The sequence below is a fragment of the Pongo abelii genome, chromosome 9, assembly GCF_028885655.2.
Source record: "Pongo abelii isolate AG06213 chromosome 9, NHGRI_mPonAbe1-v2.0_pri, whole genome shotgun sequence".
Classification (NCBI taxonomy): domain Eukaryota; kingdom Metazoa; phylum Chordata; class Mammalia; order Primates; family Hominidae; genus Pongo; species Pongo abelii.
In genome coordinates, this window is record NC_071994.2 from 32,186,481 (window position 1) to 32,212,236 (window position 25,756).

At 39.9% G+C, this 25,756-nt stretch overlaps 1 long non-coding RNA gene across 1 annotated transcript; it reads left to right on the top strand.

Moving 5' to 3' along the window:
• Nucleotides 1–25,756, top strand: LOC134762115 (uncharacterized). The gene is made up of 3 exons (XR_010141775.1): nt 1–110; nt 7,390–7,486; nt 25,133–25,756. It is a non-coding gene; the product is annotated as an uncharacterized LOC134762115 (long non-coding RNA).

Here is a 25,756-nt window from a genome sequence, read left to right on the forward strand (position 1 = left end):
AGGTCACTAACCAACACTGCCAGAATTCAGGAGAAGAGACAAGTTTCCTCTTCCCAACTTCTGTACCAGGAAATAGGGCACTGGGTTTTACCAACACAAAACACAATAGGGTAAGAAAATCTCCCCACATAGAAGGAGTAGGATGGCGGACAGCCAAAAATAGAAAGGGGAGGGAACATTCATCACATATTTCAGTTTTGTCCAAAAAAGTCAAACCTGTAGTTCATTCCTTAGACAACTGTATCAAAATCCTATTCCTCTTTGCTCAAAGGATCCAGTTTTGAGCTGTAGAGTCTATCTTCTCACATGATTTGGTTTTCTTTGGCAAATTCTGTCACATTAAATACATTGTTTGTGGTCACATCTATTTATTCCCTGATAAATAGGAATATTTGTCTATTTCTTCCAAGAAAGATTTGAGGTGGCTCACAAATTTTAATATTCTGAAAAATGAAAACAAATTGTAGCAATGGGAAATGCCCTTGTACTCTGTGTGATGGCTGCTTCTCAGTGTTTCTAGGATAGAGGAGGCCAACAAAGAGGATGGAAGTTGCCTGGGCTCTTGTATTCTCTTGGTGGTCAAAGGGGTGTGCTGTGCTGCTGGGTAAGCCTTTAGGCAATGGGCTGTTGGGTTGGTTGGGTCTACAAATATTGGGAATAGCCAATGTGTGTTCAGGACAAGCAAGAACTATGCTAGTAAAAGGGGTCTACATCAAGCTAGGGGTTGGCCAGATGACTAAGGGGGAACCACAAATGGACAGGCTGGAGGAGGAACCCAAGCAGGCTGGCTGGTGGTTGATAAGTCATGGCTGAAACCAAAGAAACTAAAGGGTGAACTGAAGTCAGAGGACAAGGCTGGGATTTCACCTAGAATATATAACTTTTGCTGACAATCGCTTCCACCAAGTGCTGCCTCTTAGAAAGGCAACTGGAAGTCATCCTTCCAAGGCTTGACAGAACCCAGAACACCCAGAATGGCAGTTGTGAATCTTCCCTACATATTCCTCTTTAACCAGAAAAAAAACAATCAAATGCTGTTTTGAAATGGACCTTCCAGACATGGAAGTGTGATAAAAAGAGACCTGGCTTTTGTCTGAATCCAGTTTTCTTTTCTTTCTTTTTTTTCCTGTCTTTTTTTATTTCAGACATCAGTGTTGCTTGTCAATAAATCCAGCTTTTCTATCAACTAGTTGTGTGACACTGGGCAAGTCAGATTTCTCACGGCCTCAATTTCCTTCTATAAAATGAGAAGGTGGGGCTAAATATTGCCTAAAGACTCTTTGAGCTTTAGAAATGACTAGACCACTTCTAGTGCACATGTGTTCATGCACATATGCATACAGACGCAAACACATCAGGGTGATTCTAGAATTATCTCCAGGGAGAAAGTCACAGAACATGGTTCTTGCTGTGCATCTTCTTTTCCCCTGAAGCTGGTTCTGGGAGACAGGAACTTCCTCAAAAACCACAGCTGTTGAAATGGCCCCAAGGGAGTTTTACTTAATTCCTGTTTCCTCACATCCTGAATGTGAAGCCTAGAAGAACTGATAATGGGGTTAGTTCCACCATATTGCAACCACCAACTGAAAGGGGGAAAACCATGCTACCCAGTGACTTACTCAGTAGTGGATAACTGTAGCCAGAAATAACAAGTCTAGCCAGTTCATAGCTCAAGAATGCGTAGTGGCAGCCCAACGAGGATTTCCCTTTTTCCAAGACAAACCATGTCAACTCTGATTAAACTCCTGATTATGGCTAAATCCCTCTCCTTTACTCATATTATTCTTCCCAAGATTGCGTTCCATCATCACGTGTTGTTTTGGGAAATCTTTGAAATTATTCAACCACTCTAAGTGACATGCAATTAGCAGCCTCTTCAATGAGTGATTTACTGTCTTTATGCACCAAGGCACTGTGCAAAGTGTCAGAGACCCCACAGTGAACAAGCCCTGTGGGACTTACAGTCTAATATGGTAGATGGAAAACATGCAAATGGGCACAAATGCATATATAAATACAATGAAGAGTACAAAAAAGGAAACAGGGTACGGGGTATGATGGAGAATAATGGGGTGAGGGCAGGTGGGAACTTACTTGCATTGGGTGATCCGAGAAAGTCTCTCCATGAAGGTGATGTTAAAGCTGAGATCTGAAGAATGATAAGGAACCAGTTTTGTGACATGCAGGATGGGGTAGAAGTAGTATGTAGAATGAGTGTGTGTGTGTGTGTGTGTGTGTACATGCACGCATGCACAAACACATGCACATTGAGGAGAAGGAGAAGAGACAGATTTTCTGCCACAGGGAAGAACAAGTTGGTAGAAAGCTCAACTGATTCCAGAGCTGAAAGAACTCCCATATGGGTTAAGCAAAAAGGAAGATAATATAAGATGAGACTGAGTTTGGCAGAGGCCAGATCACACAAAGCCTTTGTAAAAATTGGTATTTTCCCTACATTTTTAATAAATCTGATAGAAAAGTATTAAGGCATTTTAGATAGAGGAATAACATAATCTTATTTCCATTTGCTGCTGGCTTTGTGGACAATTAAAAAAAAGAAATAAAAGTGGAAGCAAGAGGACAGGTAAGAAACTAGTGTAGTTCAGGCAAAAGTTAATGACGTCTCAGACTAGGTTAGTTATTTTCAGTTCCTAGGGGACACTTGGCAATGTCTGGAGATGTTTTAATGATCACAGATGCTACCAACATCAGCTAGGTAGAGGCCAGGGATGCTACTAAATATCCTAAAATACACACACCAAATAAGTACCCAGCCCAAAGTGTCAGTAGTGCCAAGGTCAAAAAACTCTGGACTCAGTGATGGCAGGAGAAATGGAAAGAAGCAATTGAACTCAAGATACACTGTGAGGCCGAAAGGACCAGGAATTCTGAATAGATTACATGTGAAAGTAAAGGAAACAAAGAACCGGAAGATGGCTTTCAGATTTCTGTCTTAAGTAACATCTCATAAGATTATATTGGAAGGATATATAAAACAATTTCTGTCTAGTAGGTAGATTTTAGTTCCCAATCTACTGCTTATCAATTGTAGGTTGCAAGATACAAAACTATGTATCCATACCTCCATTTTCCCATCTATAAAATGGGGATGACAATGTATCTACTTCAAAGGTATGTGATAAGTATCAATTATCCAATCATGTAAAGTGCTTCAAATAGGCCTGGCATGTAGCATATCACTTACTTTTGTTGTTCTTTACTATTGTTATTATTAGAGTGAGGATGTCATTACAGCTATCAAGGTTGAATTCATGAATTTGAGAGTGGTCAGATGGCATTTAAATCTTTGAGATGAGTGTATAGACAGAGGAGACAAACTGTCCGCCACTGAACCTTGGGTACTCTACTGTTAGGATATTGAGGGAATGAGAAGAAACAGCCTAGGGGACTGAGTAGGATTAGACAGTTAGGTGAGAGAAAAGTCAACAGAAGAAAGCATTTTGAGGAAGGTTGAGTAAGAAGAGTATCTCTTGAATTTCAAGGTCCTGGGTAACTCCGACAAAAGCAATTTCAGTTAAGAGGTAGAGACGGAAGTCAGTCTGAAATGAGTTGAGGATTAAATGGGAGAAAACATGGAAACAGAATATGTGGGAACTTTTTATGAATTTTGGCTAAGAAGAGTAGAACAGGTGGAGGACCGTTCAGTTAATAAGGGATGAAACTTTTTGTTTTGCTTTTTGGAGAAATACCATTACATAATATTTACATTCTGATGAGAATATTGTAGTAGAAAGGAAACATTTATAGCTATCAGAGGGAAAGAAGGCAGTAAGACATCAAAGTCTTTGAGAGGACAGGAGGAGATAGGAGAGACTAGCCTCTGGTGTGATGAGGAGCACTTTGTGCTTTGCAACAGGAGGCAAGTAGCAGATCAGTGCCACATAGAGAGGTTTGTTGCTTTTGTATCAGGGAAATGGAGGTGATACACGTCTGGCCACTTTTATTTTCTTAGTGGGGTTTGGGGAAAAGTGCCCCCAGAGGTAAGTGGAAGAAAGCAGGATGTGTTTTGGGTACAAATAGTCACCTTGAAACTGGAAAGGCTAGATTTCTAGAGAAAAATGGTAGGATTGTTAGACATCTTTTGAGACTGATGATCATGAATGTTATGTGAAAACAATGAACTTAATTCTTAGGTTTTCTCTTGCAATATCCAATTGTTCAGAAGGTAGAGAAGAAATAATTCTCCTCTCATTCTCTTTGACAATGGAATTTGGCCTTGAGAGGAAGACAGAGGTTTAAGTCCTCAGAGAATGAGGTGTGACCAGCAGGCTGAGGATTGAGGGCAGAAAGGAAAGAGGGTACCGGTAGCAAGGAAGTATACATTCTAAAGCAGCAGGAAGGACAAGGAATGAGATCTGGCACCTCCTCCACTTCCTGAACCTGAAGTATGTGAGGTGTGAGCAAATAAAGAGCCTCTAATCATGAGACTTGGAAGTCAAGTGGCGGACCCAGGGGCTGCCAGGTCCTCATTAGGGCAATGAGATGGAGTTCAGAGAAGAGGTCATGCCATCTTCAACCCCCATTGGTGCAAGGCAAAGTCTGTTCCACTATACAAGGTCAAGCCTGCGTGGTTAGAGCTTCTCTTATTCCCACTCCTCCATTCCCTAATTTTAGTGCAGGGGGAGGATTTTCAAAAATTTTCAGACTAAAAATAACGATTGAGCAAGCTAATTAAGTGGTATGAGTGTTTTCAACAAAACCCCACACTTAGCGGCCAACATGGATTAAGGTGGAGGCTGCTTTTAGGTAATCCACATTGTTTTCCAAGCATCCCCTCCAGCATTCAGGCTCAAAACACATGTTAAAGTTTTGTTTTAAGTACTCTTGGTTCAAAACACCTTTATAGACATTATCAGAAAAAGAGAAGTTGTCCAACTAACCCCAAGTTTGCTATGCCCTTTTAAAGCTGATCTTCATCCTTACATATCACAGATACTCCAAAGCTTTTCATAGCAAGTGTCCAAGACCAGGGATAGCACTGTCATAATAGTTAACATGTGTTGAGTGATGACTGTGTCCCAGGCATTGTTCTAGGCATGTTCCTACATAATTCCATTTAATGTTCACAAAACCTTTATGAGTTTTTACCCATTTTTCAAGCTGGGAAAATGAGACAATGAAGAGTCAAGTGACTTGTCCAATGTCACCAGCTATAAGGGGTAGCAATGAGACCATCTGCAGAGTTTGCACTTGTAAGCATTTGGCCATACTGCTGTAGACTGCAAGTATGCAGCACTCATACATTTACTCTCCTTTCCTCATCCAGAGCAGACACCACTGTTCATTTACACAACAATCCTACCAAGCTTAATCACTAATCCATTGATCTGGGAATTCCTACAAGTTGATGAGTGTGAGCACTAGAAAGGAAATCTCTTTGCAGTTCCCTAGACCCTCCTTCTTTGCTTTCTGTTCTGCCTCAAACCTTGTCTCTGCTCTACTCCAAAGACTGACTCTACTCTCACTCTGGGCCTCCACACTTGATATCCTGGTCTCTTCCCAAGTTTGACTCAGGCTAAGATTTAGCCCCAAGCCCCTCTTGCCCTTTTTCTGGTCCACTCATCATCACATTCCTATCATGAGCTGGCTCTGTGATCAGTCAGTGTTGATGGGTATCTGAGATGCAGAGATAATGTAGCAGCAATAGGCAGGACAGAAAAGTAAGCCTCCATAACAAACTCATTTGAAGAATCCTAAGCTTTGCACCATCAATACAAATTTCTGTGTGAAAACCATAAAGACAGAACTAACTTTACATGTCGAATCCATCGAGTCAAGTAAACTTTTAAAAGAAAATTATAAAAAGAAAGAAAAAGAATTTTAGATGTGGTGTCAAATTCAAAAGATCTTATAGTTGGAGATATACCACTGAATGATTCTGTCAACGTCTTTTAAAATGGCAAAAAAAAAAAAAAAAAACCACCTCAATTTTAATCAACTGAATCATGAACACAAGGAAATTTTTTAATTTTGGAGGAATACTTACTATCTGTTGGACATCAGAGATGCTAGACGGAGGGTTGAAAAGCTGTAGGTTCTAACTAGCTGTGCAATACTGGAAAATCACAGCCTTTCTGAGCTATAGTTGGTCTGTGAAATGTAGTGGTTAAATTTAGGGCCTCTCAGGCCTCTTGCAGTCCCAAAGTTCTGGGTCAATGCAGTTTTTATTTCAGAAGCTCTTGTCCTTATCTGCTATGTCTTCGAGGATTCACTAGAGGTGCCCCAAATGGACTTGCAAGGATCCTGTTCATTTCCACAGGTGGGAAACACGTAGAATCCTATGTTACTTTCCTTCTCTGCTCTGCCCACTATTTTGCCCACTGCTGTTCCCTGTGGGGTGCCCTGGAGAGCTGGTTTTGTGGGGTCTAAAATCTATTACCCATCATGACCACCATAGCCATTGGGCATTATGGGACATTAACATCCTCAGGATGCCAAAGCTCTTTTAGGGATTGTATGCTGTAGTGTTGGAACCTGAAGCAAGGTTGCCAAGTTCTGCCAAAGACCATTTGCTCAGAGGTGCATTCGAGATGCTGTGACAACTTTCAGGGGCACCACTGAAATTATTGATGACTTGTCAGTCTCTTCTCTATTTCTGCCCAGAACACCACGGGCTGCCTAAACACCCAAGTCCCACAAAATATAGGACTGGTCTAATCTGTCCCTGGAAAATACTGAGACAAACCCATTATCTGAGAAGCCAGGACAAGTTATAATTAGAAGCCTGATGAGTCAGAGCTCATGGGCACTAGCTCAGAAGCCCTCACTCATAAGATGACACATCAGCTTGACGTCCGCTGGAGCTCATCCTGGGCGTCAGAATTCAGCCTCGTACAAGGATGGAAGGAATCGGCTGGAGAGGTGGGAGAGTCGCTGAGCACAAGGACAGGCCCTGCTGGGCCCAGCCTCACCGGGAACACAGAGCGTCTCACACAGGAAGCCCAGGCAAACTGATACAAAATTTCACTAGAAAAAAAAAATTCCCTTTACCACACACAATTTCTCTTTAATTTTTCTTAAGGTGCTGCAGTTGCTAATTTAAGCCTTTCACATAATTTCCCAATATTGACTTAAATTTATGATCTTTACCGCACATCCTCCCTGGCCTGGTGGATTCAGAAAGAGTAAGGGGGTTAAAATCCTAGCTCCATTACCTACTGGCTTTGTGACTATGATCAAGCCTGCCAAATTTTCCAAACCTTAGTCCCCTTATTTATAAAATGGGGTTTTTATGTGGATTAAAAAATAATAATGTATGCAAAGCACCTGGCATAAGATCTGCACAATTCATGATCAATAAATGTCAGTTTCCTTCCTTCCTGGTAGAAGTCATCAGATGGTACTAACTATGTTTTCTGTCTGACACAGAATACACCCTTCAAAGTGCTAATGCTGTTCCAGCTCAGCAGACACCTCGTCTCAGGAAAGCCATTAGAAACCCCCAAAATACTACATTTTTCTCCTGGTAAGTAGCTCACTTCCCACAACCACTTTGCATTAAGTGAGCTCAACAAATGAGTCACGCTGCTTGCAGAAGCAAATTCAGGAACCACACCCAAAACAGAGGCATCTTGACTTTTCCCAAGAAGCTGTCATTATCACCAGAAAGAGGGTTTGGGGGACCTATAGTTAGAAAACCTCAAACTCCCAAGCTACCTCTGAATTCATATGCAAACCTAAGAGCTCATTTTTTTTCAGGGATTTTTTTATCCACAGCATTCAATGACAGCTGAGAGTCACTGGCCATTTATGATTATTTACTTTTTGAAAACTTCTATCATAGCATTTAAATTATAAATATGATTTTCAAGAAAAATTTCAAGAATTTATTCATTGCATAAAAATGGACACAATTTCGTTTAGACCAACCCTTTCTGACCTGCAGGCTGCAGGGTAAAGTAGACAGTGCATGGGATTATAGTCAGAAGACCAGGATTCAAGTGATGGTTTTGCCACTTACTGAATGATTTAGGGCAAGCTTCTGAGACTCAGAGATTTATCCATAAAGTGGAAAGAACTATATATATTGCAAGATTCAGAAACAATGAAATATATGAAAGTACATGGAAAACTTAATGCAATACAAAATGTTAGATTTTTTTAGAAAGTAATCTTTAATCCTTTATATTTGCCCAATAGTCCTGGTACTAATTTTTTTGAATTAATTTTGTTGGCTCATTTCTGCATCCTTCTAAATTAATGTATATATTTTAAAGCTATTGGCTTTCAAAATAAATGGAAAACTCTGCATTCATGATTGATTGGCTAGAATAAAGACTGTTAAATAGTTTTGAATGATTATATGTCTAAAAATTTGGTTTTCCAATGTGAGATACCTTGTTTACCAAAATGTCCACATTGTTCCCTTCTCAGTACAGAGCTCTTTTTAATGCTACTGTGCAATTCTTCCCCATTCTTTGAATCTGGGCTGGTTTTGTGACCTGCTTAGGCACAAAATTGACCCTGTGACAGTTCTCAGTCTTGGCATCAAGGGGCTGTGCACTTCCAATCTTACTCTCAGAATCTTGCCAATGCCACATGAATGAGTCTGGGCTAGCTTCTGGTTGATGAGAAACATATAACCTCATTACCAGAGACTTTAAACCCAGTCAATAAATAGCTAATAGCCATACATGTGAGTGAGGCCATCTCAGATCAGGCAGCACCAAGTTGACCTATCAGCTGAGCACAAACACATGACTGAGCCCAGCCAAGATCAACTGGGTCAGACCCTGAGAATCAGAACCATCCCCTCATTTGTGAGTAATGATTGTTTAAGCTACTATTTTTTTTTAACACAGCAACAAATTGACTGATATACAAGGTTTCTATATCATTAAAAAATGAACTCCTCATAACATGCCAGACTAAGGTAACAGAAATGGGGTCCCTCCCTTTATAAACCTAAATAAATGCTGGCTGAAATACATGGCCAAGTTCAAGAGACATAAAGGAAATCTCCAACGGCAAAATAAAGAGAACTCAAACATACTATATGGCAGTAAGCAAAAGCTGACATTGTCACCTGTGGGCACATAGATTTGCACATGGTTATAGGCATTAGTGACTGGGGGACAAAGTTTTTTTTAATTGTTATTATACTTTAAGTTCTAGATTACATATGCAGAACGTGCAGTTTTGTTACATAGGTATACACGTGCCATGGTGGTTTGCTGCACTCATCAACCCATCACCTACATTAGGTATTTCTCCTAATGTTAAACCTCCCCTACCCCCCGACGCCCCACAGGCCCCCGTATGTGATGTCCCCCTCCCTGTGTCCATGTGTTCTCATTGTTCAACTCCCACTTATGAATGAGAACATGCGGTGTTTGGTTTTCTGATCTTGTGATAATTTGCTGAGAATGATGGTTTCCAGCTGCATCCATGTCCTTGCAAAGGACATGAACTCACCCTTTTCATGGCTGCATAGTATTCCATGGTGTATATGTGCCACATTTTCTTAATCCAGTCTATTACTGATGGACATTTGGGTTGGTTCCAAGTCTTTGCTATTGTGAATAGTGCTGCAATGAACATACGTGTGCATGTGTCTTTATAGTAGCATGATTTATAATCCTTTGGGTATATGCCCAGTAATGGAAGTGCTGGGTCAAACGGTATTTCTAGTTCTAGATCCACGAGGTATTGCCCCACTGTCTTCCACAATGGCTGAACTAATTTACACTCCCACCAACAGTGTAAAAGCGTTCCTATTTTTCCAAAGCATCTGTTATTGCCTGACTTTTTAATGATCACCATTCTAACTAGTGTGAGATGGTATGTCACTGTGGTTTTGATTTGCATTTCTCTAATGACTAGCGAGGATGAGCATTTTTTCATATGCCTGTTGGCTGCATAAATGTCTTCTTTTGAGAAGTGTCTGTTCATATCCTTTGCCCATTTTTTGATGGAGTTATTTGCTTTTTTCTTGTAAATTTGTTTTAAGTTCTTTGTAGATTCTGGATATTAGCCCTTTGTCAGATGGATAGATTGCAAAAATTTTCTCCCATTCTGTAGGTTGCCTGTTCACTCCAATGATAGTTTCTTTTGCTGTGCAGAAGCTCTTTAGTTTAAGCATTTGTCAATTTTGCCTTTTGTTGCCATTGCTTTCAGTGTTTTAGACATAAAGTCTTTGCCCATGCCTATGTCCTGAATGGTATTGCTCAGGTTTTCTTCCAGGATTTTTATGGTCCTGGGTCTTATGTTTAAGTCTTTGATCCATCTTGAATTGATTTTTGTATAAGGTGTAACTAAGGGGTCCAGTTTCCGTTTTCTGCATATGGCTAGCCGGTTTTCCCAACACCATTTATTAAATAGGGAATCTTTTCCCCATTGCTTGTGTGTGTTAGGTTTGTCAAAGATCAGATGGTCGTAGATGTGTGGCGTTATTTCTGAGGTCTCTGTTCTGTTCCATTGGTCTATATAGCTGTTTTGGCACCATTACCATGCTGTTTTGATTACTGTAGCCTTGTAGTAATGTTTGAAGTCGGATAGCATGATGCCTCCAGCTTTGTTCTTCTTGCCCAGGATTGTCTTGGCTATGCAGGCTCTTTTTTTGTTCCACGTGAAGTTTAAAGTAGTTTTTTCCAATTCTGTAAAGAAAGTCAGTGGTAGCTTGATGGGGATAGCATTGAATCTATAAATTACTTTGGGCAGTAGGGCCATTTTCACAATATTGATTTTTCCTATCCATGAGCATGGAATGCAAGAACAAACGAACAAAACCTTTCTAATGTCAAAGCATTTTCCCTTTCATATCTTTCTTTAACAGTATATTTGCAGCTGTTTCCTGTTAATCCTTTGTCTGTCTGACTTCCTTCTTCAGGGTGATGGGATCCTTAAGACAAGCACAGAGTATGCCCTGCTGTGGTGTCCTGCGGGCCAGGCCATACTCTGGCCCGCAGTTTTTGATGTGACGATGCACATCAGCCCATGGAGGTCTGTGCCTCAGGCCCCATGGGTGTTTGCAGGTTGAAGATGGAATGATACATGCCATCTCTGAGATTTTTATTTGCTCAGACCTTCCCCTGTTCTGGCCCAAACCCACTTAATCCTGTCTAATAAGTGGTGGTGGGTTTTGGGGGGCCTAGTTCGTTTGTGTCCTCTCTTATTTCCTTGAGCATCGGTTTGTAGTTCTCCTTGAAGAGGTCCTTCACATCCCTTGTAAGTTGTATTCCTAGTTATTTTATTCTCTTAGTAGCAATTTTGAATGGGAGTTCACTCATGATTTGGTTCTCTTGTTTGTCTGTTACTGGTATATAGGAATGCTTGTGATTTTTGCACATTGATTTTGTATCTTGAGACTTTGCTGAAGTTGCTTCTCAGCTTAAGGAGATTTTGGGCTGAGATGATGGGGTTTCCTAAATATGCAATCATGTCAGCTGCAAACAGAGACAATCTGACTTCCTCCCTTCCTATTTGAATACCCTTTATTGCTTTCTCTTGCCTGATTTCCCTGGCCAGAACTTCCAATACTATGTTGAATAGGAGTGGTGAGAGAGGGCATCATTGTCTTGTGCTGGTTTTCAAAGGGAATGCTTCCAGTTTTTGCCCATTCAGTATGATATTGGCTGTGGGTTTGTCATAAATAGCTCTTATTACGTCGAGATACATTCCTTTGATACCTAGTTTATTGAGAGTTTTCAGCATGAAAGGCTGTTGAATTTTGTCGAAGGCCTTTTCTGCATCTATTTAGAAAATCATGTGGTTTTTGTCGTTGGTTCTGTTTATGTGATGGATTATGTTTATTGATTTGTGTATGTCGAGCCAGCCTTGCATCCCAGGGATGAAGCTGACTTGATTGTGGTGAATAAGCTTTTTGATGTGCTGCTGGATTCAGTTTGCCAGTATTTTATTGAGGATTTTTGCATTGATGTTCATCAGGGATATTGGCCTAAAATTCTTTTCTTGTTGTGCCTCTGCCAGGCTTTGGTATCAGGATGATGCTGGCCTCACAAAATGAGTAAGGGAGGATTCCCTCTTTTTCAATTAATCGGAATAGTTTCAGAAGGAATGGTACCACCTCCTCTTTGTACCTCTGGTAGAATTCAGCTGTGAATCTGTCTGGTCCTGGACTTTTTTTGGTTGGTAGGCTATTAATTATTGCCTTAATTTCAGAACCTGTTATTGGTCTACTCAGTGATTCAACTTCTTCCTGGTTTAGCCTTGGGAGGGTGTATGTGTTCAGAAATTTATCCATTTCTTCTAGATTTTCTAGTTTATTTGTGTAGACGTGTTTATAGTATTCTCTGATGGTGGTTTGTATTTCTGTGGGATTGGTGGTGATATCCCCTTTATCATTTTTTATTGCATCTATTTGATTCTTCTCTCTTTTCTTCTTTATTAGTCTTGCTAGCAGTCTATCAATTTTGTTGATCATTTCAAAAAACCAGCTCCTGGATTCATTGATTTTTTGAAGGGATTTTTGTGTCTCTATCTCCTTCAGTTCTGCTCTGATCTTAGTTATTTCTTGTCTTCTGCTAGCTTTTGAATTTGTTTGCTGTTGCTTCTTTAGTTCTTTTAATTGTGATGTTAGGGTGTTGATTTTAGATCTTTCCTGCTTTCTCTTGTGGGCATCTAGTGCTATAAATTTCCCTCTACACACTGCTTTAGCAGTGTCCCAGAGATTCTGGTATGTTGTGTCTTTGTTCTTATTGGTTTCAAAGAACATCTTTATTTCTGCCTTTATTTCGTCATTTACCCAGTAGTCTTTCAGGAGCAGGTTGTTCAATTTCCATGTAGTTGTGCGGTTTTGAGTGAGATTATTAATCCTGAGTTCTAATTTGATTGCACTGTGGTCTGAGAGACAGGTTGTTGTGATTTCTGTCCTTTTACATTTGCTGAGGAGTGTTTTACTTCCAATTATGTGGCCAATTTTAGAATAAATGCAACGTGGTGCTGAGAAGAATGTATGTTCTGTTGATTTGGGGTGGAGAGTTCTGTAGATGTCTATTAGGTCTGCTTGATCCAGAACTGAGTTCGAGTTTTGTATATCTTTGTTAATTTTCTGTCTCGTTGATCTGTCTAATATTGACAGTGGGGTGTTAAAGTCTCCCATTATTATTCTGTGGGAGTATAAGTCTCTTTGTAGGTCTCTAAGAACTAGCTTTATCAATCTGGGTGCTCTTGTATTGGGTGCATATATATTCAGGATAGTTAACTCTTCTTGTTGAATTGATCCCTTTACCATTATGTAATGGCCTTGTCTCTTTTGATCTTTGTTGCTTTAAAGTCTGTTTTATCAGAGACCAGGATTGCAAACCCTGCTTTTTTGCTTTCCATTTGCTTGGTGGGTAGATCTTCCTCCATCCCTTTATTTTGAGCCTATTTGTGTCTTTGCAAGTGAGATGGGTCTCTTGAATACAGCAGAGCAATGGGTCTTGACTCTTTACCCAGTTTGCCAGTCTGTGTCTTTTAATTGGGGCACTTAGGCCATTTACATTTAAGGTTAATATTGTTATATGTGAATTTGATCCTGTCATTATGATGCTAGCAAGTTATTTCTCCCACTAATTAACGTAGTTTCTTCATAGCATTGATGGTCTTTACAATTTGGCATGTTTTTGCAGTGGTTGGTACTAGTTTTTCCTATCCATGTTTAGTGCTTCCTTCAGGAGCTCTGTAAGGCAGGCCTGGTGGTGACAAAATCTCTCAGCATTTGCTTGTCTGTAAAGGATTTTATTTCTCCTTCACTTATGAAGCTTAGTTTGGCTGAATATGATATTCTGGGTTGAAAATTCTTTTCTTTAAGAATGTTGAATAGTGGCCCTCACTCTCTTCTGGCTTGTAGGGTTTCTGCAGAGAGATTTGCTGTTAGTCTGATGGGCTTCCCTTTGTGTGTAACCTGACCTTTGTCTCTGGTTGCCCTTAACATTTTTTTCCTTCATTTCAACCTTGGTGGATCTAAAAATTGTATGTCTTGGGGTTGCTCTTCTTGAGGAGTATCTTTGTGGTGTTCTCTCTATTTCCTGAATTTGAATGTTGGCCTGCCTTTCTAGGTTGGGGAAGTTCTTCTGAATAATATCCTGAAGAGTGTTTTCTAACTTGGATCCATTCTCCCTGTCACTTTCAGGTACAACAATCAAACACAGATTAGGTCTTTTCCCATAGTCCCATATTTCTTGGAGGCTTTGTTCGTTTCTTTTCACTCTTTTTTCTCTAATCTTGTCTTCTCACTTTATTTTATTCATTTGATCTTCAATCACAGATATCCTTTCTTCCACTTGATTGAATCAGCTATTGAAGCTTGTGTATGCTTCATGAAGTTCTCATGCCACGGTTTTCAGCTCCATTAGGTCATTTAAGCTCTTCTCTACACTGGTTATTCTAGTTAGCCATTCATCTAACCTTTTTTCAAGGTTTTTAAGCTTCCTTGCGATGGGTTAGAACATGCTCCTTTAGCTGGGAGAAGTGTATTATTACCAACCTTCTGAAACCTACTTCTGTCAACTCGTCAAACTCATTCTCTGTCCAGTTTTGTTCCCTTGCTGGTGAGGAGTTGTGTTCCTTTGGAGGAGAAGAGGCATTCTGGTTTTCGGTGTTTTCAGCCTTTCTCTTCTGTTTTCTCTCCATCTTTGTGGTTTTATCTACCTTTGGTCTTTTTGGAGACCTACGGAAGGGGTTTTAGTGTGGATGTCCTTTTTGTTGATGTTGATGCTATTCCTTTCTCTTTGTTAGTTTTCCTTCTAACAGACAGGCCCCTCAGCTGCAGGTCTGTTGGAGTTTGCTGGAGGTCCACTTCAGATCCTGTTTGCCTGGTATCACCAGCGAAGGCTGCAGAACAGCAAATATTGCTGTCTGATTCTTCCTCTGGAAGCTTCGTCCCAGAGGGGCACTCATCTGTATGAGGTGTCTGTCAGCCCCTACTGGGAGGTGTCTCCCAGGCAGGCTACAAGGGAGTCAGGGACCCACTTGAGGAGGCAGTTTGTCTGTTATCGGAGCTTGAATGCCATGCTGGGAGAACCAGTGCTCTCTTCAGGGCTGTCAAGCAGGGACGTTTAAGTCTGCAGAAGCTGTCTGCTGCCTTTTGTTCAGATATGCCCTGCCCCCAGAGGTGGAATCTAGAGAGGCAGTAGGCCTTGTTGAGCTGTGGTGGGCTCTGCCCAGTTCGAGCTTCCCTGCTGCTTTGTTTACACTGTGAGCATAGAACCACCTACTCAAGCCTCAGCAATGGCAGATGCCTCTCCCTCCACCAAGCTCCCGCATCTCAGGTCGATCTCAGACTGCTGCGTTAGCAGCGAGCAAGGCTCTGTGGGCATGAGACCTGCTGAACCAGGCATGGGAAGGGATCTCCTGGTCTGCTGGTTGTGAAGACTGGGAAAAGTGCAGTATTTGGGCGAGAGTGTACCGCTCCTCCAGGTACAGTTACTCATGGCTTCCCTTGGCTAGGAAAGGGAAATCCCCCAACCCCTTGCACTTCCCAGGTGAGCTGATGCCCCGCCCTGCTCACCCTCCATGGGCTGCACCCACTGTCCAACCAGTCCCAATGAGATGAACCAGTTTCCTCAGTTGGAAATGCAGAAATCATCTGTCTTCTGCGTCGATCTCCCTGGGAGCTGTAGACCAGAGCTGTTCCTATTTGGCCACCTTGGAACTCGTCCCTTGTGGGGCAAAGTTTTAATGCTCACATGGCAGAATGATGATGGCCAGGCTTGCACAGGGGGCCTGCTGCTTCTGGCACTACCACTAACCACACAGCTCAAATCAAACAACTGTTTGATTTACACCAACTGTTGTAAACTCTTTAAAGGAACTCCTCCCAGAATAGCATTGCAGCCCCAAATCCAGCTCACACCACTACCAAGGCAGGCGGCACAGCTGGCGGTCACAGCCTGTCCGCATGATCTCCTGCTCCTTCTACTTCTCTGTTAAACAGAAACTCAGACCAAGAAACTTCAATACTCCCCTATCCTCTAAACTCAATCCAAATGGCTTCTAGAAGTCCAGTGTGGCCAGGAAAAAGCAGGTCTTCATCAAATTTCATTCCCTACCTTATTTTACTAATACAGAAAATGTTGAGAATCCTAAGTTTGATTGGAAAACATGTAAAGGTTTGACCAGATGATAAATGCCAATATTAAATCTGCTGGAATTCCGTGTCCTGAATGAAGAGACAACACCAAAATTAGTTAGACATAATTTCTTTAACTGTGGCTTAAGAAACAATGAATGCTTAAAACCCTACCTTATGAATAAGAATAGATTTTATCTTATCTAGAGATAAAGAATGAGATGTGGAGTGGAGGTTTAGTTTTATTTGGTTTATTAAATCTATAAGACCACAGAAGAGGCAATATAAAAAGCTTCCATGATTCTATTTATATGTACATTAGAAGGAATTTCCAGATGTTACTGTAAATCCTCAATATATTGTTTCAGCAGTACTAATTTAATGTCAGTATACTTTAGTTTTACATTAAGTTATCACTGTTCTCTTGGGAATTGGATTCTTTTTTTTTTTCTCTGAGGCTTTGGATTTGACATTGTATTTGACTTTATATGTGGTAATTGACATGTGTCAGGGCAATGATGAATTGGAAGCTACCCCAAACTCACACATCATAGGTAACTGTTGCTTATAGACTTTTAAAGCCAAATGGTAGACATTTCCCATTGCTTGCTCCCATCCAACAAAAGCAATAGGTTCATTGAGCTATAAAATTGTACTTAGAGTTGGTTAAAAAAAGATGTAAGCCATCATTTTGTACAAACAAGCTACAACATTCTACTAATAAAAACAGAAGCCCTATTTGTCAAAATTTACACACACACAGCAACTAAACTATCAACTTTTTTCCACAAGGCTAATGTTGAATTAGAAAAAAATCTTGGCAGAATGATACGAGATTTACCTCTTCACTGCTCATAATCAATCAGATATTAGAAATTTTTAAACCTTCGAATTATTGTTTTGGAAATCCACCTAAGTGTCCTATAATGTACTGAACTTTTATTTATTTACTTATTTTAAAATGAGAGCTCTAAATTCAATTTAATTTAAAATCACTTGGAAACCTTTAATTAAAGTATACAGTAAATGGAAAGTTCCCAAAGTGTAGCTCTTTAAGATTTTGGAGAACTGCCATTAATAGAAGCAAAGCTAGTAAACAAGAAGACACTGAAATATATTCTTATTTGCAAGGCTGAGGCAGGCAGATCATCTGAGGTCGGGAGTTTGAGACCAGCCCAGTCAACATGGTGAAACCTCGTCTCTACTAAAAATACAAAAATTAGCCAGGCATGGTGGCGGGTGCCTGTAGTCCCAGCTACTTGGGAGGCTGAGGCAGGAGAATCGCTTGAACCCAGGAGGTGGAGGTTGCAGTGAGCCTAGATCGTGCCACTGCACTCCAGCCTGGACGACAGAGCCAGACTCCGTCTAAAAAAAAGTATTCATATTAAATCAAAGTGTTTCTAAACACATAAAATAATGATCAAACAGTATATGAGATTTTATTAGGAAAATTAGTCATTGAGCTTCAAGTATCTTGACATCTAGGAAGAATATTTTGATGGGCTTTTATTGTTAATTAATTAGAAAAATTAGTACTCTGTGCTGGAATAAAGTAAAATTCAGAAAACCTACCATTTTTCAGCAGCTAAATTTGATAAAGCACTTAAAACAGAGACAACCTTCTTGCTAAATTTTGTTTTTAAAAATATTTGTGGGGGAGGCGAGGATAGTTAATGTGTACAAAAAAATAGAAAGAATGAATAAGACCTACTGTTTGAGAGCACAATAGAATGACTCTAGTCAATAATAACTTAATTGTACATTTTAAAATAACAAGAGTGTAATTGGATCGTCTGTAAAATTGAATTGGATTGAGGGGATGGATTGCAGGGATCATTCTCCATGATGTACATGCTTATTTCACACTGCATGCCTGTATCAAAATATCTGATGTACCCCGTAAATATATATACTTACTATGTACCCAAAAACATTTTAAAACTTGTCAAAACAGTCAAAATTGTCTAAGTGGAACAGTATCTGTGAAATATTTAGTTTTATCAGTACCAAATACAGAATTGAGAATATTCTCCATCCAGCATAAATTGCCCTGATCTTACCAGTTACCTCAGCATCTGTAAAACTGGATATTTTCTCAATTGAAAAACATGCTTTTTGCTACAAAGAAGAGTCAACTGATAAATCAATAATTTTAAATTTATTAGTTATAGATTATAACTTTGAAGATCTCAGGAACTTTATTTTTTAAAAAACCACAAAACATTAAAGCATACTAAAAAATAGAATCTTCAGAAAAATATTAGTGACTCAGTACTAGAGTTAAAAATGGCTCAGAATGGAAATGTCCCTGTCTGACAGCTGTGAGGAGAGCAGTGGTTTTCCCAGCACGCAGCTGGAGATCTGAGAACGGGCTGACTGCCTCCACAAGTGGGTCCCTGACCCCTGACCCCCGAGCAGCCTAACTGGGAGGCACCTCCCAGCAGGGGCAGACTGACACCTCACACGGCCGGCCAGGTCATCCAACAGACCTGCAGCTGAGGGTTCTGTCTGTTAGAAGGAAAACTAACAGAAAGGACATCCACACCAAAAACCCATCTGTACATCACCATCATCAAAGACCAAAAGTAGATAAAACCACAAAGATGGGGAAAAAACAGAGCAGAAAAACTGGAAACTCTAAAAACCAGAGTACCTCTCCTCCTCCAAAGGAACGCAGTTCCTCACCAGCAACGGAACAAAGCTGGACGGAGAATGACTTTGACGAGCTGAGAGAAGAAGGCTTCAGACGATCAAATTACTCCGAGCTACGGGAGGATATTCAAACCAAAGGCAAAGAAGTTGAAAACTTTGAAAAAAATTTAGAAGAATGTATAACTAGAATAACCAATACAGAGAAGTGCTTAAAGGAGCTGATGGAGCTGAAAACCAAGGCTCGAGAACTACGTGAAGAATGCAGAAGCCTCAGGAGCCGATGCGATCAAATGGAAGAAAGGGTATCAGCCCTGGAAGATGAAATGAATGAAATGAAGCGAGAAGGGAAGTTTAGAGAAAAAAGAATAAAAAGAAACGAGCAAAGCCTCCAAGAAATGTGGGACTATGTGAAAAGACCAAATCTATGTCTGATTGGTGTACCTGAAAGTGACGGGGAGAATGGAAACAAGTTGGAAAACACTCTGCAGGATATTATCCAGGAGAACTTCCCCAATCTAGCAAGGCAGGCCAACATTCAGATTCAGGAAATACAGAGAACGCCACAAAGATACTCCTCGAGAAGAGCAACTCCAAGACACATAATTGTCAGATTCACCAAAGTTGAAATGAAGGAAAAAATGTTAAGGGCAGCCAGAGAGAAAGGTCGGGTTACCATCAAAGGGAAGCCCATCAGACTAACAGCTGACCTCTCAGCAGAAACCCTACAAGCCAGAAGAGAGTGGGGGCCAATATTCAACATTCTTAAAGAAAACAATTTTCAACCCAGAATTTCATATCCTGCCAAACTAAGCTTCATAAATGAAGGAGAAATAAAATACTTTACAGACAAGCAAATGCTGAGAGATTTTGTCACCACCAGGCCTGCCCTAAAAGAGCTCCTGAAGGAAGCGCTAAACATGGAAAGGCACAACCGGTACCAACCACTGCAAAATCATACCGAAATGTAAAGAACATCGAGACTAGGAAGAGACTGCATCAACTAACGAGCAAAATATCCAGCTAACATCATAATGACAGGATCAAATTCACACATAACAATATTAACTTTAAATGTAAATGGACTAAATGCTCCAATTAAAAGACACAGACTGGCAAACTGGATAAAGACTCAAGACCCATCAGTGTGCTGTATTCAGGAAACCCATCTCACGTGCAGAGACACACATAGGCTCAAAATAAAAGGATGGAGGAAGATCTACCAAGCAAATGGAAAACAAAAAAAGGCAGGGGTTGCAATCCTAGTCTCTGATAAAACAGACTTTAAACCAACAAAGATCAAAAGAGACAAAGAAGGCCATTACATAATGGTAAAGGGATTAATTCAACAAGAAGAGCTAACTATCCTAAATATATACGCACCCAATACAGGAGCACCCAGATTCATAAAGCAAGTCCTGAGTGACCTACAAAGAGACTTAGACTCCCACACATTAATAATGGGAGACCTTAACACCCCACTATCAACATTAGACAGATCAACGAGACAGAAAGTCAACAAGGATACCCAGGAATTGAACTCAGCTCTGCACCAAGCGGACCTAATAGACATCTACAGAACTCTCCACCCCAAATCAACAGAATATACATTTTTTTCAGCACCACACCACACCTATTCCAAAATTGACCATATACTTGGAAGTAAAGCTCTCCTCAATAAATGTAAAAGAACAGAAATTGTAACAAACTGTCTCTCAGATCACAGTGCAATCAAGCTAGAACTCAGGATTAAGAATCTCACTCAAAACCGCTCAACTACGTGGAAACTGAACAATCTGCTCCTGAATGACTACTGGGTACATAACGAAATGAAGGCAGAAATAAAGATGTTCTTTGAAACCAACGAGAACCAAGACACAACATACCAGAATCTCTGGGATGCATTCAAAGCAGTGTGTAGAGGGAAATTTATAGCACTAAATGCCCACAAGAGAAAGCAGGAAAGATCCAAAATTGACACCCTAACATCACAATTAAAAGAACTAGAAAAGCAAGAGCAAACACATTCAAAAGCTAGCAGAAGGCAAGAAATAACTAAAATCAGAGCAGAACTGAAGGAAATAGAGACACAAAAAACCCTTCAAAAAATTAATGAATCCAGGAGCTGGTTTTTTGAAAGGATCAACAAAATTGATAGACCGCTAGCAAGATTAATAAAGAAAAAAAGAGAGAAGAATCAAATAGATGCAATAAAAAATGATAAAGGGGATATCACCACCGATCCCACAGAAATACAAACTACCATCAGAGAATATTACAAACACCTCTATACAAATAAACTAGAAAATCTAGAAGAAATGGATAAATTCCTCAACACATACACCCTCCCAAGACTAGACCAGGAAGAAGTTGAATCTCTGAATAGACCAATAACAGGAGCTGAAATTGTGGCAATAATCAATAGTTTACCAACCAAAAAAAGTCCAGGTCCAGATGGATTCACAGCCGAATTCTACCAGAGGTACAAGGAGGAGCTGGTACCATTCCTTCTGAAACTATTCCAATCAATAGAAAAAGAGGGAATCCTCCCTAACTCATTTTATGAGGCCAGCATCATCCTGATACCAAAGCCTGGCAGAGACACAACAAAAAAAGAGAATTTTAGACCAATATCCTTGATGAACATTGATGCAAAAATCCTCAATAAAATACTGGCAAACAGAATCCAGCAGCACATCAAAAAGCTTATCCACCATGATCAAGTGGGCTTCATCCCTGGGATGCAAGGCTGGTTCAATATACGCAAATCAATAAATGTAATCCAGCATATAAACAGAACCAAAGACAAAAACCACATGATTATCTCAATAGATGCAGAAAAGGCCTTTGACAAAATTCAACAACCCTTCATGCTAAAAACTCTCAATAAATTAGGAATTGATGGGACGTATCTCAAAATAATAAGAGCTATTTATGACAAACCCACAGCCAATATCATACTGAATGGGCAAAAACTGGAAGCATTCCCTTTGAAAACTGGCACAAGACAGGGATGCCCTCTCTCACCACTTCTATTCAACATAGTGTTGGAAGTTCTGGCCAGGGCAATTAGGCAGGAGAAGGAAATAAAGGGTATTCAATTAGGAAAAGAGGAAGTCAAATTGTCCCTGTTTGCAGATGACATGATAGTATATCTAGAAAACCCCATTGTCTCAGCCCAAAATCTCCTTAAGCTGATAAGCAACTTCAGCAAAGTCTCAGGATACAAAATCAATGTGCAAAAATCACAAGCATTCTTATACATCAATAACAGACAAACAGAGAGCCAAATCATGAGTGAACTCCCATTCACAATTGCTTCAAAGAGAATAAAATACCTAGGAATCCAACTTACAAGGGATGTGAAAGACCTCTTCAAGGAGAACTACAAACCACTGCTCAAGGAAATAAAAGAGGATACAAACAAATGGAAGAACATTCCATGCTCATGGGTAGGAAGAATCAATATCATGAAAATGGCCATCCTTCCCAAGGTAATTTACAGATTCAATGCCATCCCCATCAAGCTACCAATGACTTTCTTCACAGAACTGGAAAAAACTACTTTAAAGTTCATATGGAACCAAAAAAGAGCCCGCATCGCCAAGTCAATCCTAAGCCAAAAGAACAAAGCTGGAGGCATCACACTACCTGACTTCAAACTATACTACAAGGCTACAGTAACCAAAACAGCATGGTACTGGTACCAAAACAGAGATATAGATCAATGGAACAGAACAGAGCCATCAGAAATAATGCCACATATCTACAAGTATCTGATCTTTGACAAACCTGACAAAAACAAGAAATGGGGAAAGGATTCCCTATTTAATAAATGGTGCTGGGAAAACTGGCTAGCCATATGTAGAAAGCTGAAACTGGATCCCTTCCTTACACCTTATACAAAAATCAATTCAAGATGGATTAAAGACTTAAATGTTAGACCTAAAACCATAAAAACCCTAGAAGAAAACCTAGGTATTACCATTCAGGACATAGGCATGGGCAAGGACTTCATGTCTAAAACACCAAAAGCAATGGCAACAAAAGCCAAAATTGACAAATGGGATCTAATGAAACTCAAGAGCTTCTGCACAGCAAAAGAAACTACCATCAGAGTGAACAGGCAACCTACAAAATGGGAGAAAATTTTGGCAACCTACTCATCTGACAAAGGGCTAATATCCAGAATCTACAATGAACTCCAACAAATTTACAAGAAAAAAACAAACAACCCCATCAAAAAGTGGGTGAAGGACATGAACAGACACTTCTCAAAAGAAGACATTTATGCAGCCAAAAAACAGATGAAAAAATGCTCACCATCACTGGCCATCAGAGAAATGCAAATCAAAACCACAATGAGATACCATCTCACACCAGTTAGAATGGCAATCATTAAAAAGTCAGGAAACAACAGGTGCTGGAGAGGATGTGGAGAAATAGGAACACTTTTACACTGTTGGTGGGACTGTAAACTAGTTCAACCCTTGTGGAAGTCAGTGTGGCGATTCCTCAGGGATCTAGAACTAGAAATTCCATTCGACCCAGCCATCCCACTACTGGGTATATACCCAAAGGACTATAAATCATGCTGCTATAAAGACACATGCACACGTATGTTTATTGCGGCATTATTCACAATAGCAAAGACTTGGAACCAACCCAAATGTCCAACAATGATAGATTGGATTAAGAAAATGTGGCACATATACACCATGGAATACTATGCAGCCATAAAAAATGATGAGTTCACGTCCTTTGTAGGGACATGGATGAAATTGGAAATCATCATTCTCAGTAAACTATCACAAGAACAAAAAACCAAACACCGCATATTCTCACTCATAGGTGGGAATTGAACAATGAGAACACATGGACACAGGAAGGGGAACATCACACTCTGGGGACTGTTGTGGGGTGGGGGGAGGGGGGAGGGATAGCATTGGGAGATATACCTAATGCGAGATGACGAGTTGGTGGGTGCAGCGCACCAGCATGGCACATGTATACATATGTAACTTACCTGCACATTGCGCACATGTACCATAAAACCTAAAGTATAATAATAATAATAATAATAATAATAATAATAATAAAAGAAAAAAAAAGAAAAAAAAAAAGAAGCCAGAAAAAAAAAAAAAAAAAAAAAAGGCTCAGAATGAATAGGTGAAGAAAAAAAGATTTTTAGGACAGTGAAACTACTCTGTATGAGTAGATACATGTCATAGTGTATACATGTTATTATACATTTGTCCAAATCCATAGAATGTGTAACACCAAGGGTGAATCCTAATGGAAACTATGGACTTTGGGGATAATGATATGTAAATTATTTTGATCAGTTGCAACAAATCCATCATTCTAGTGGAGGATGGTGCTAATGGCAGAGACAATGCCATATGTAGGAGCAGGGGGAATATGGGAAATCTCTGTACCTTCCACTCAATTTTTCTGTGAACTTAAAACTGCTCTTTTAAAAATCTACTAAACACCTGGAGGCGACTTTTTCCCTGCCTCTGACTTTAAAAACATAATGAAATTTTACAGAGTTTTATAGCACTGAACTTTATTTAAAATCAAAGGAGCCCGTGAAATAAGAGAGCAATTGGTTATAAGCAAGCCCCTTCATGAACACGGGCATTTTTTTTTTTAATGTTTTTGTATCTGTGAGCATCTCCTTCTCTTCCTATCCTTAAGTGTATTATTTGTCATGAAAGCAAAGTGCTTTTAAAAAATTGTGTTTGACACCGCATATTCTCACTCATAGGTGGGAATTGAACAATGAGAACACATGGACACAGGAAGGGGAACATCACACTTCGGGGACTGTTGTGGGGTGGGGGGAGGGGGGAGAGATAGCATTGGGAGATATACCTAATGGTAGATGACGAGTTAATGGGTGCAGCGCACCAGCATGGCACATGTATACATATGTAACTTACCTGCACGTTGTGCACATGTACCATAGAGCTAGCCTAAAGTATAATAATAATAATAATAATAACAAAAAAAAAGAAAAAAAAAAATTGTGTTTGATTCCATGGTTCCCAACAATGACTGAACTTCAAACTTACCTGTGGTGCTTAAGATTATATATCTGTATACTTTTGTTTAAAATGAATATTATAAAAATTTATGTTTAAAAATATGTGTGTGTATATACATACATAGTTACATACACCCAAGGCACATATGTGCATGTGTATAAATAACATATACACATACATACATACACACACACCACCACCAAGGCCCCACTAAAAAAATACCGGAATCTCTGGGGGTAATGGGGGCAAATAGGAGGAGTTAATGTTCAGGTAAGGCTATTATGGACCCAGTGTTGAGAATCACAGTGGGTTAATTACTTGAAACAGTACCTATCTAAAGGACAGTTAAAGATTTTGGTATTAATCAGAAAGTCTTTCTTTTTCTTAAATAATTTTGCAGGCAAGATGCTGCTGTTACAAGTTTTCTGTTCCGAATTATGTCTTCCATTGGAATGAAGCATCCACACAGTCCATCCAAGCATACTGTGAATCAAAACACATGTCATAGCTGGAACGAAAGCATTAGGACCATCTAACTGGATTCCACTGGAATGAGTCTCTGTGAAACCATGCCGAAGTCCTTGTAAACAACCACCCTAAAGAAAGCTACATGAAGAATAGCCAATAACAAAAGCACTGGATTTAACTCAATTTTGTGAAAAAACAAAAAAACAAATATGATGCACACACTCCATCCTTTTGTGAACAAAATGCCACCAAACACTTGAAACTGGCCTAAGCATACATGGACATGATTGACATGAAACCCAGCCTTATTGATCAGCCTTTCCAATACCCACCCCCCCATTCTTTATTGCCAATAGATACATCCCCTCACAGGTAATTGGGCAGAAAAATGCTTATTGACTGATGTTGAAAACTACAATGCATCTAAAGCTGGAGAACATTCAAAAGCCATGCTTCTCTTTATTTATTTCAGTTTCCATGGCAAGAGGAAAATAAAAGGCAACTGTTTTGAAAGCAACAACAGTAAACGAAGCAACATCTCTGGCAAGCAGGCAAA